The sequence below is a fragment of the Sylvia atricapilla genome, chromosome 5 (genome assembly GCF_009819655.1).
Source record: "Sylvia atricapilla isolate bSylAtr1 chromosome 5, bSylAtr1.pri, whole genome shotgun sequence".
NCBI classification, from domain to species: domain Eukaryota; kingdom Metazoa; phylum Chordata; class Aves; order Passeriformes; family Sylviidae; genus Sylvia; species Sylvia atricapilla.
The window spans coordinates 37,142,439-37,153,607 of record NC_089144.1 but is presented as its reverse complement, the minus strand read 5'-3'; positions in this window follow the sequence as shown (position 1 = coordinate 37,153,607).

Sequence of the window (11,169 nt, the reverse complement as noted above, 5' to 3'; positions counted from 1 at the left end):
TATGTTGAAAGTGCTTATATTAAGGTGTCAAAGTTCAAACAGAAATTAGTTATTGTTTTAATGGTTTGAAAAACTTATACCTTTCTTTATAGAACCCTCAGGTCCATGTAGCTGCACTTTCTGTACCTGCTTTCTAAGCCACCACCTAGGACATGTTTTCAGTTCCTTGGTAGGAGTATAGAAACAAATAGGTGTAGTGCTAGTGAGACCTTAGATAACAATTATCAGTCACAGTTATTGATTACAGGAACCAAATGCTAAACTGAAGCCAGGAGCCAGGGGTAGAGACTCCACTGAGCTGCAGTACAGCACCAAGGAGGGAGACTTGAGCTGCCTGCAGGCCACACACACCAGAATGAAGAGTAACATAAGGGCATGGCAAGGGGCTGAGTTCAGAGGGCAGCTCAGCAATACTGCCCATTTTGGCACAGGAGAAGAAGTCAGTAGGACTGGGATTAGACTGATTGGATTGAGGGCAGCAGGAACAGAAGCATGGCTGGAATACTCAGCACCTAATGAGATCCTATGAGACTGAAAAGCATTCAGGTGGCTGGCTGCTGCCGTCTGCCTCATGGGATTTGAGAGGAATAGCTGTAGATGGAGATATTTTTGGAGTAAGCAATCAATTTAATGAAGCAGGATTCCTCTAGTTCATTGACTGTCAAGAGCATATATTTGCAAAGCAGTATTTCATCAACTCATATTTTACCATTTTAAAAAAATAGAGCTTTGAGCATGCTAGACATTCATAAATATTTGGAGCACTACTTGCCTATGAATTTATATCCCGCTTACAAATTACTTAATTATTGTATTCCTATTCCTCTAATACAAATAATTCCACTTTAATGTTATAAAATTCTATGTAACGTGTAAGGTATTTTAAATACCATAACATTCTAATGAATATATTCGTGTCTGAATATCTAATAGGAAACAAAGCTTAAAAAAATGCTTAACTGATAGACTGCCTAATAAAATGCAGTAGTTCATAGCAGTAAATGTTTATATTAGTATTTTATGGTACAGAATATATTGATATGTGAAATGCCACTACTTGAGTAGCTGCAGATAATTTAAAATCAGTATGTTACCCTAAATGTAAAACTGGTTTGCTAGAGAAATCACATGAGCCCCAAGGCACAATTTACTTTGTGAACAGACAAATCTTCCCTAGAATTCTGGAATTTACTGAAGACTTGTCATAAAACTTAATTCTATACTGTTGAATTTACATAGGACACCTGATTTTTACAGGACAAATGTAATTATACTTGTCCATTCTTGAACAAAAGGTGGGAATATTTTTAACTATGTCTGTATTTCCAGTGATGGCTAACTCTTATAAATCATTTATGTTGTAATCATACTATTTTTCATTGTGCACTAGCAGTGCATTAATGACTGGATGATCAGCTATGAAGAAGAAATTGGAGAATCTGGCCTTTGACGTATGAGGAAACTTTTTTCAGAATCTCTTAAGGGATTTTGCAGAAGGCTCTTTTCACCACATTTTCTGAGTTACTTGTTATTTTATCTACAATCTATTTTTCCTTTTGAGCTCGGAAAAAAAGAAAAAATCTATTCCACAATGATGTTTTTTAAAGAAGTTGTTTATGTAACAGATGCAGTTATAGATTAACAAGTCTGCTTTCTGTCTTTCTGCATAGCTTCACTGTTGCCTCAGATTGCCTCTTTATCTGTAAAGTGTCTTGTTTGAATGAATTCTCCAGGCTTAAATGCTGCTTCATAACTAGGAATTTCTAGCTCAATGCAGATTTGTTCACCCAAGGGACACGTACACATAGCAGTTCTAGGCTATCATCTAAACCATTCAGGAATTTTGACCATCCTTCTTGTCCTCCTGGCATCAGAACTAATACTAAGATATGTTGTTTCCTGGAGCAGCAAATTATTGAGAAAAGGTATTATGAGACAAACACCACATCTGTGCCAAAACAACAAAGCTGTGCTAAGGGAAAGGAGAAATACGTCATATAATATTTGCACATCTGCCCACATCTGGAATTTTGCAACCATTATAAATTAGAGTAATTCTAGAGCACCTGAGGCAAAGGGACTCAGGGAGCCAGGTGAAATTGAGCAGAGATGTTATGCTTACAGATCTAAACACAAGCCAAACAACCTACTGACTAGATCTATACTCTCTGCATTTCAGGCCCAGATCATCACTGCGGAAAACAGAAAGGAAAAACAATACCAATCTTGCAAAATAAATATCCTGGGCAATTCATGTTTCAAGTATTCTAGGCAGTCAACTTTGGCAGGACAAGCTGCCCAGACTGCTTCTAAAATTCAGCTTCCTGTTCTTCACTTTAGGTGTTGAAAACAGTGCTAGAGAATGTATGTGGATTCATTAAATGCACACACTTGTATTTGAGATCATCCTCTAGACCTTGTAATATCAACAGCAGAAAGAGTCATTTCTAGAGCATAAGTCCTCCCACCTTCCAACAATTAAAACAGCCCGGGTGAATTATGCTGTACGAAGGCTTATCTTTCTCCATTATTAATGCAACACAGGAAAGTGGAGATCTTGAAGCTGAGAACACCTGAAGTCAGGTGAAATTATTCCCACCCTATTTTTAAAGGTTTTGGTTACTTCACTCACCAAACTTCCTCTCCTTTGCTCTTCTCTCATACTCTGCAACTTCCCTTTATTTTCCTGCCTAGTTTCTGCCCTGCATCCTTTTTCAGCTGATGTAGCAATACCACAGAGTTCTTAAGAACCCCAAGTCTGCTTATTGCAGTGGGAGACAGAGAAAGATGAAAAGCAAAAGCATCAAAATAAAGCAAGAAAACAGAATGATAAGCAAAAAAGTCAAAGCAGTTCTAGCAGTACCATCAGCTTTTAAATACTGGTATATTTTATAAGAAAACAGCCTAAGTTAGACTACCCATATGATTTGAAATGCACAAGATTATAAGGCCAAATGATGCAGAAGCAGTCTCCTCTCCTGCAGAACACTAGAATGCTATATTTGTAACTGGGACTCGGCATGGCTTTCTAGAAAGAGACCTAATAAATAGCAGAGAATATAGACAACTTCCACTTCCCCATGAATGCTTTCTTTCCCCATGCAAATTCGTCATGCAAACCATAGCAAACAATTTTGATTTGCATCCCTCATGGACATTTGGGAATTAATTGGATGACATGTGAGCACTGCGTATGTTAGGAATGCTGTTTTAATGTTCTCGTGGTTTTAAACTAATGGTATTACATTGCACTTTTCATAATGAAAATTTTAGCTGAGATTTTTTTTGCAGCTTTTCAATCTTACATCTTTGAACATCAAATGTCAACAAGGCTTTTATGTAAATATCATCAAATCACAGAATAGTCATCTAGTCTAAATTCCTGCTCAAAGCAGAAACAGCTAGAGCAGGTTGCTAAGGGCTGTGTTCAATTGGGGTTTGAGTATCTCCAAGGATTCAAACTGGTGTCCTGTGCCATTCACTCTAAAGTTTCTCATATGTTTAAATGAAATTTACCATATTTCAGTTTGTGTCTGTTGTCCATTGTCTTTTCACTGGGTATCACTGAGAAGAGCCTGGCTCTGTCTTCTTTATTACCCCCAGGCAGGTGTTCATAAATATTGATAAAATTGCCCTTAGCCTTCCCTTCTCAAGACTAAACAATCTCAGCTCTCTCAGCCTTTTCTTGTAGGAGAGATGCCCCAGTCTCCTAATCAGAAGACTTTTCCAGAGCTGGTGTGTATATTCCAGAGCTGAAGAGGCCAGGACAGGACTCAGCACTACAGATACATCCTACCAGGGCAGACCAGAGGGGAAGGAACACCTCCCTAGACCTGAAGAAACCCAGGAGGCTGTTGGGTCCAGACTTTCATCCTGTCTTCAGAGACCTGGAAGTCCTGAAGGCAAATCTTATCTGTGCAAATTGAGGCAAAGGTAGCATTGTGCATCTTGGCCATTTTTGTGTCATTTGTTTGTCCTATTCAACACAGGGCTCTTCCTGCTGACACACTTGCAGAAGCCCTCCTGGTGGCCTTTCATGTCCCTTAACAGATCCAAGTCCTGTTATGTAGCCTCAAGTTTGCCTGCTTTTCACTGTTTGCATTTTGTTCTCACGCAGCTTCAAGTAAATTATGTATGTTTTTAGAAAATTATCTTTGTTGACATACTTCTCCTCTCTAGGAGGAGAAAGATGATTGATGGTGATGTTCACCAACGAAGTCGAAGTGGCTACCTGTGTAACCAATCTTGGCCTGTCTGTAAATTTGTATATATATGGAGTCAAAAAAATAAAGTAGAAGCTTTCCTGCTTGACCTCCTACTGGCCTGTTTCGTCCTTTCGTGCTCATAACAGCAGCCACACGTGTGACCCTCCGTCACACTGTTAGGCTTTGCCTTTTCTAATGCTATTCTTGCATGCTCAGACAGCATCTCTATATTTCTCAGAGGCTACTTATCCCTATTCTCACCTCTTACAATGGTTCTCTTATATGACAGTGTTTTTCCAGGAGCTCATTATCCATGAAGACCTCCTGCCACCTTTGTTTAGCTTTCTGCAAATCAGGATGGACTGCTCTTAAGCTTCGAGGAGGGGGTCCATGAAAAATTAGTAAACTCAGTTGGACCTCTCTTCTCTGCAGGCCCATCTCCTATGGGATTCATCTAAGTAGATCCCTGAGCAGGCCTTTTACCACAAAAAGTGTGAGAACTTCCCTTATAATGTTGTCATCTCAGCACTTTCTTATTTGGGGGTATATGCTTGAGGTCCCCTTGAGTCATGCACTATTTGTCAGCCCAGTTCAACCCTTCCTCACTTGACTAATGGTTGTCCTTTCCCTTTCCCTTTCCCATCTTTCCTATTTTCAAGATATCTTTACCACATTGGCCAGCCTGTTGGCAAAAATGGTTTTGGTCTGCCCACTATGGTGGGATCCCATCTCTTCCCCAATGATCTTTGATCCTCACAAAGGATCCAGACTCATTAAAAAAAAAAAAAATCCCTGTTCATTGACACAAGCTGCACAACCACGTGCTGATCCAGAAGATTCATTTACTCCACAATAAGCCTTTCCCTCTCACCAGCACGATCAAGAACAAACCCATTTGGCCTCCACGCTCTCACTCATGGTCATGGAGACACACTCCATATACTTTATGTCATCCCTGGCAGCAGCTCTGGTGTCCACCTGGAAGTACAGCTGGGGTCAATATTCTGAGAACAATGCAAGCCACATCAGTGTATCCACAATGTCCCAGATTAAGCCCCCAGCAAGTAGCAAACGTCCCTAGAAACCAGTCCAGGTTGGTAGACGGGGGCCTTGAGCAATATCAATATCCAGCAGAATCTTCCAATCAAAAAGTGTGCTTTGGCTATTGCAGTAAACAGGATTTGAACATCTGAGAATCCCATTGGGACAACCTCTTCCAGACACCCTCTGGGACAGAATTGGTTCCCAGACAGATCTGGTCCCAGCCCCTGACAGATGCTGCTAAGAATCTGTGTACAAGATACTGCAGCCATTGACCCAAACTCAAAGATCTTCAGCAGAATATCCTTACCTTTCCTTTTGACTCCTCTCAGCTCTGGCCCCAAGACAAAGCTACAGAGGAAGCAATACAGGAGCAAAGAGAGAAAATGAGCTTTATACAAAAGTTTTAAATATGCACCATTTCTTACAAATTTACTTAATAAAGCTCATTCCTGACCCTATGTTGACATGCTTCAGGCAGCTTTTGCCATGCAGCTGATCAGCCCTTGAATGTCATCTGCTTGAAGTGCTGTGTTTTGAATTTTAATTTTGAGGCACCCTTAATTTTTTTGCTGACTGGAGTAGGTGCAATTCTTTCCACTTGTGTTCTGTACTGCTACGTGGTGCCAAGACACCTGCCTTCAGAAAAGAAAAATAAAAAAAAAAAAAAGTTTTGCTCATGCTGCTGAAGAAAAAAAAGACAAATGCATTGAGAAAAGCAAGTAGTGTCTGTGTCTGTGCTCATTGAATGTTCTTCATGTTCTGAGAAATCAGGCCACAAGAGGGGAAGGAAGTAGCTCTCCTGTGCCAGGTCATACTCTGACTAGAGCTGCTGAGAATTTTTCTTTTAAATGTCAAGGTCATAGATTAAATTTGTAATTGTCAATTCATTGAAAATAAACTACTTGTCCAAAAAGGGTTAGTCTTAGCAAATGTTTCAACTTGAGGTGTGTATGGGACAAAAGTGCAAAATTTGTCAACATTTTGTTTTAGCATTTTTAAATTATAAAATGTAAGATTTGGCTTTACTATGATTTTTGATTGCTAACATTGGAATTAATGCTAATAAAGAGATAGTGAAATAGTAAGAATAAAACTAAACAATTGAAAATCATCTGAGTGGAATGTTTGTAATTGCTCCATCTGTGATTTTTTTTTTTTTTAGAGGGGAAAAAGCAGGGAGGGAATTCTGCCACCAGAACAGGTTATTGTTTTTTCTGCCTTATTTGGGATTTTTTGTTTTTTTCCTTATGATTCTAAACCATTTTCTGCCTCCATGTGAGGCTGAATATATATCCAGGGGTGCTACCGTGGGCACTTTAACAATAACAGAGAGTTCTGGCATGGCTAGCATATTCTCTTACTGTGAAAAAACCAAACCTAATCAAACCCAACTCCAAACCATTAAACCTGAAGAAGAACCAGAGTAGTTTAAGGGAGTGAGCTTCCTCCTTTTATGTATAAGGTATTGGACATCTTTTAAGCAATATATTATATTTCCATCCTTATGAGACCAAAGCAAACCCCTTGACTATAACTATCCATTTCCATGGCATTTATTTTATCAGGTGAAGTGACCAATAACACTAGAAACAAGAACTCCTCCGGACATAGTTTTACTGCTAGTGTTAGATACATTAGTGTTAGATAATGTCTTAGTGGTAGATACATTAGCACCAATAAAAGGCACCACAAGGGATACAGCTTCTTTTCCTCTTATTACTTAACTAATTTACATACACTATAAAAAGATTTTTTTCTAATGTAATGATTTGGTAATTCATCAGTTTTCAGATACAGCTCCTTTAAAAAGTCTATTCTACAGTGACATTTCAGTTAACACTGTTGATTTTTTCCCAAGAAAATTATTTCACAGTAAGTAGAATATTTAAAAACCCAAACCTGCAGTGAGTGCTAGCCCCCAGCAATGACCTTAAAACCACCAAGTGTGCTACACTTGAGATTTTAACTTCTGTAGTACCTCTAAAATAATTGTACCTATGTTTCTTCATTGTTTTCAATACACCTGAATAATTTACTTCTTTTGCTCTGGTTTATCACTACACACCATATCTCTATTTTGTCTGTGTTTTGAGTTTTTTGTGGGTTTGTTGTTGTTTGTTTGGTTTTTGTTTTCTTTCTTTCTTTCTTTCTGTTAGTTTTCATTTCTACCTTCTGTTTCTATGAGCAATCCTTCTAACGTAAGGAAGACTCATGATTTACTGCCCATGTCCCTGGACAGTAAAAAACATTGAAAAATGGAAGATGGTTAAGGGTTTATTGTATCAAAAAGTGTATAGCCTTATTTCAGCATTTCACCTTTTTTCAAATCATATAATTTTTTCTTGTCTTTTATAACAGTATGTCAAAGGTTTCACACACTGTATTCCTTTATTTTGCTGCTACCCTTGTGTTCCCTGAAGGAAAATTTGCACTCATTTCACAAAAGCTGAAGTGCAAACCAGAAACCTATGAGAGCTGTTCACTCAGCTCTGCAGGGGGATTTGCATGATTTGCCATGTGTTAGTTCAGCAGAACTTTCTATGCTGCCTGTGGCACTGTTTCTAAACTAAGACTTGCTTTCCGGGATGATATGTTTTCGTTTATAAAACAAGTAGCTCCTCAAAAAGTAAACAATACATGGAAAAACGAACCAGGTCTGTGCTATGTCATTCATTGTCTAGCCATGTAATTTGGAATAATCATCCAGTAAGAGTTGAAAGAATTGCTTTTAGCCACAAGAAAGCAATCTAGTCTCTTTAAAGGAATACTCTGGATTGTGTTTTTACTGTATACTGATAAACTTAGTAGTTCCACACAGGGTTTCAGTGCTGTTTGAAATTGTACTGAGGAAAAAGCAACTCTTTGGGACACTAGGAGTTTTTGCCCTGTAAATAGTTCAGTGAGTGTTCTCATTTCCAGTGACTGATGATAACTTCCATGGTGATTGTAGTTCAGCCAAGACACAAGTAGACAAGGAGCACTCACATCAACCACTGCTGTAACTCAGTGCTCACATCTGCCAACAGATTTCAGGAGAGGGTAACTTTGGTCCTTTGGAAAACAGTCAGAGCAAGCTGTTCTGAAATCAGCCATAATCAGAAGAGAATGTGCAGTCATAGCTTTTCATACATTGCAGGTTTGCAGTTCAGAGCAGGACATGAATCCTGTAAAACTGAGCATTTGTTAGGTGCCAAACCTGCGCCTAGTAATCTGAAGGGGTGTCTAGGTATTCAGGTAATCACAACCAGGTTCATACTAGACCTTTTTCTAGTAGTGCAAAAGAGAATGAAAGCAGCTTTAATGTTCAATGAATCACCTACCACAGTGAAGTTCTTGATCCGAAGTAAGCACACTAAGCTTCATGACCACCACATTTTTCTAAGCTAAGGCACTGCTGCTTTAGCTTAGCTGTAGCCTGAATGCAGCACAAGCATGCTGGATGCTGTGCTTAGCATGACTGAGCCTGGATCTCAGTGCCAAACTCATCTGTTGCAACACGCTGTTACAGCAATACTGGTTTGGCCTCCTGCAACAGCAACAGTGCTTGACCTTCTTCAGGGCCCTCCATGTCCAAACTCAGAGTTGTGCTCCACCCCTGAATGCCCTCCAGGCTTCTGGAGACAGCCTCTGCTTGAGTCCCCCTCCACAGGCAACGACTGAGTCAGTGATGCAAGCTCTGGGGGGCAGGATGCAGAAGGGAGTGTTCCTGGTAAGTGTCAGGCACGGAGGGAGAGGTCAGATTCCCTGGTGCTGTGCAGCTCCATGAGTAAGACACTCAACTAGCACGTGAGGGACCTGATTCAAACTCTTCTTCTGCTGATTTGGAGCAGCAATTTGACCTCAAGTCACTGTACCTAGAAGACATATCCCAGCTCTGTGCCATAGGGCAGTTCTAATGTCTCTTATCTTTGTCCCAGCTGGGACAAAACGTGTCTCAGTGTGCACTCAGTGACCACACCCGAATGTTTCTTACACACGTTCTGAGTCTTTAAAAAAAGCTCCAAGATGAAATATTTAAATATCCACACTTAAAAGGAAAATATTTCTATCTCAATATCTAAGGTATTCCCAGGTGATTTTATTCCCATTATTCAAAAAAATGGTGCTAGTTTGATGTTCTGTGCAGTACTTAAATTATCCACAACAGTCTGAAACTAGAAGTTACAGAGCATGCTCAAGGGAAGCACACAAAACTAAAGAAGAATATATCAGCCATTAACTCTCAAGTTTAACTGAAGTTTCTTCATATAATTTTCATGACTGTACAAATGTCAAGATAAGCTGAACCATTTGACAGCAAAACAACTCAAACTATAAAGCTTGCATGTACATACAATTCAGTAAGAAGCAAGTTTTCTTTTCAACTTTCCACACATCTGCGATGGCAGGAGTCATGTGAAAGCAGGCCCTGTGTCCTTATATCCTGTCACTTGTCCCTTTCTGGCTGTTCACAGAAACTGCTTCTTACTGAAAAATGTTACCATAAGTGTTGTTTTTCAAAAACTGCTAAAAAGCCCTTGGTTAAGGACTTTGGTTTTATTTTGTCTCATGAGAAGGTGTTGACTTACTTCACCATTCAAAACCCAAAAAGACATTTCTGAATTCTTAGTTGAAAAGACATTTTCCTCCAACCTAGAAGTACATTTCCAGCTTAGACATGCTTAGACCTGTGCCCAGTGTTTAACTGTGGCTGTTGACGACCTCAGACGCTCTACTCCACTCTGCTGGCTTCTGCATGTCTCATTTCTTCTGCACCCCTTCACAGGGGTCACCTCAGGGTTCTGCATGTCAGGAGGTGGTAGATCTCAGAAAGACAAGCAAGGCGAGCCACTGCCTCGTGAATCACTTGTTTACACTGATCGCCACTTTAGCTGATTGAATAAAGGGAACGCCTACAATGGCATATAATTGTTGTAGTAATAATAGCAATCGACTGCTCATTTTTACCAAATGCCTTCTGTACATCTCTGCCCTTTTCATATTCCTAAGCACCAGACACCTTGGATAAATAAGACATTAGTATCCAGTTCAATTTTAAAAGGGTTGCAAGTGGGAGTACAGGTATTTTAATCTTAGAATCATGTGGCATCTCCATCTCTGTTTCTCCCTAATTCTTATCTGGTTGGACTGCACTGTGCAACCTTTGTCCCGGATCTTTTTTTTACCTCCTTTTTGGTTTCAAACTATTTAAAATTGCATGATATAAAGAAGCCCACCTTCAAAAATTCAGTGTGCTGGGGAATAGGAGGGCATCCTTAAGTTTTCTCCATAAACTTCTTCTGTCTTCTTCTGTCTTGGATTTATTTGCCAAAAAGATATCTGCTTTTGGGGCACGAGATTTTACTGCCAAACACTGGAACAAAGCTGGTGTGGCACCATACGGAATAGAATCCTTTATAGTTTCCTTGTTCTTAATATAGAATGTGGTGCAGATACTTGGCAGATCCACCACTTTTTCCCCTTCTTTTGCTTTCTGTTGTCATTTCCACTATTTAAATAGATACATTTAGGCTGCAGATTGCTTAGACAAGTAGATGGAAGAATTTAGTAAATTCCAAAGAATACATATTAAGTATTTTGCAATATATTCTCAGCAAACAGCTCTTAGGTCATCACACCATGTGTCTGGCCATCCCACCTAACTATATTTGGAATCATTGGCTCAGTCCAACCAAGAAGACTCAAAGACATTTACATTTCCCTAAGTTTAGTGTACATCACAGATGTCTTCTCTAAGTGTGCACCATGCTATTACTCAAGACCATGAGCATGGAAGAGAAGCCCTAGAAAGGGATGTGTTTTAGGAACGGCTTTGTCGGGGCTCGAAGTCAGGCACGAGAGGCACTTGCGGGAAGCCAAGCCTCTGGCAGTCAAGTACGACAAGCCAAAATGGGAGGGTTGAAGCTGCTGCTGCCTCTGG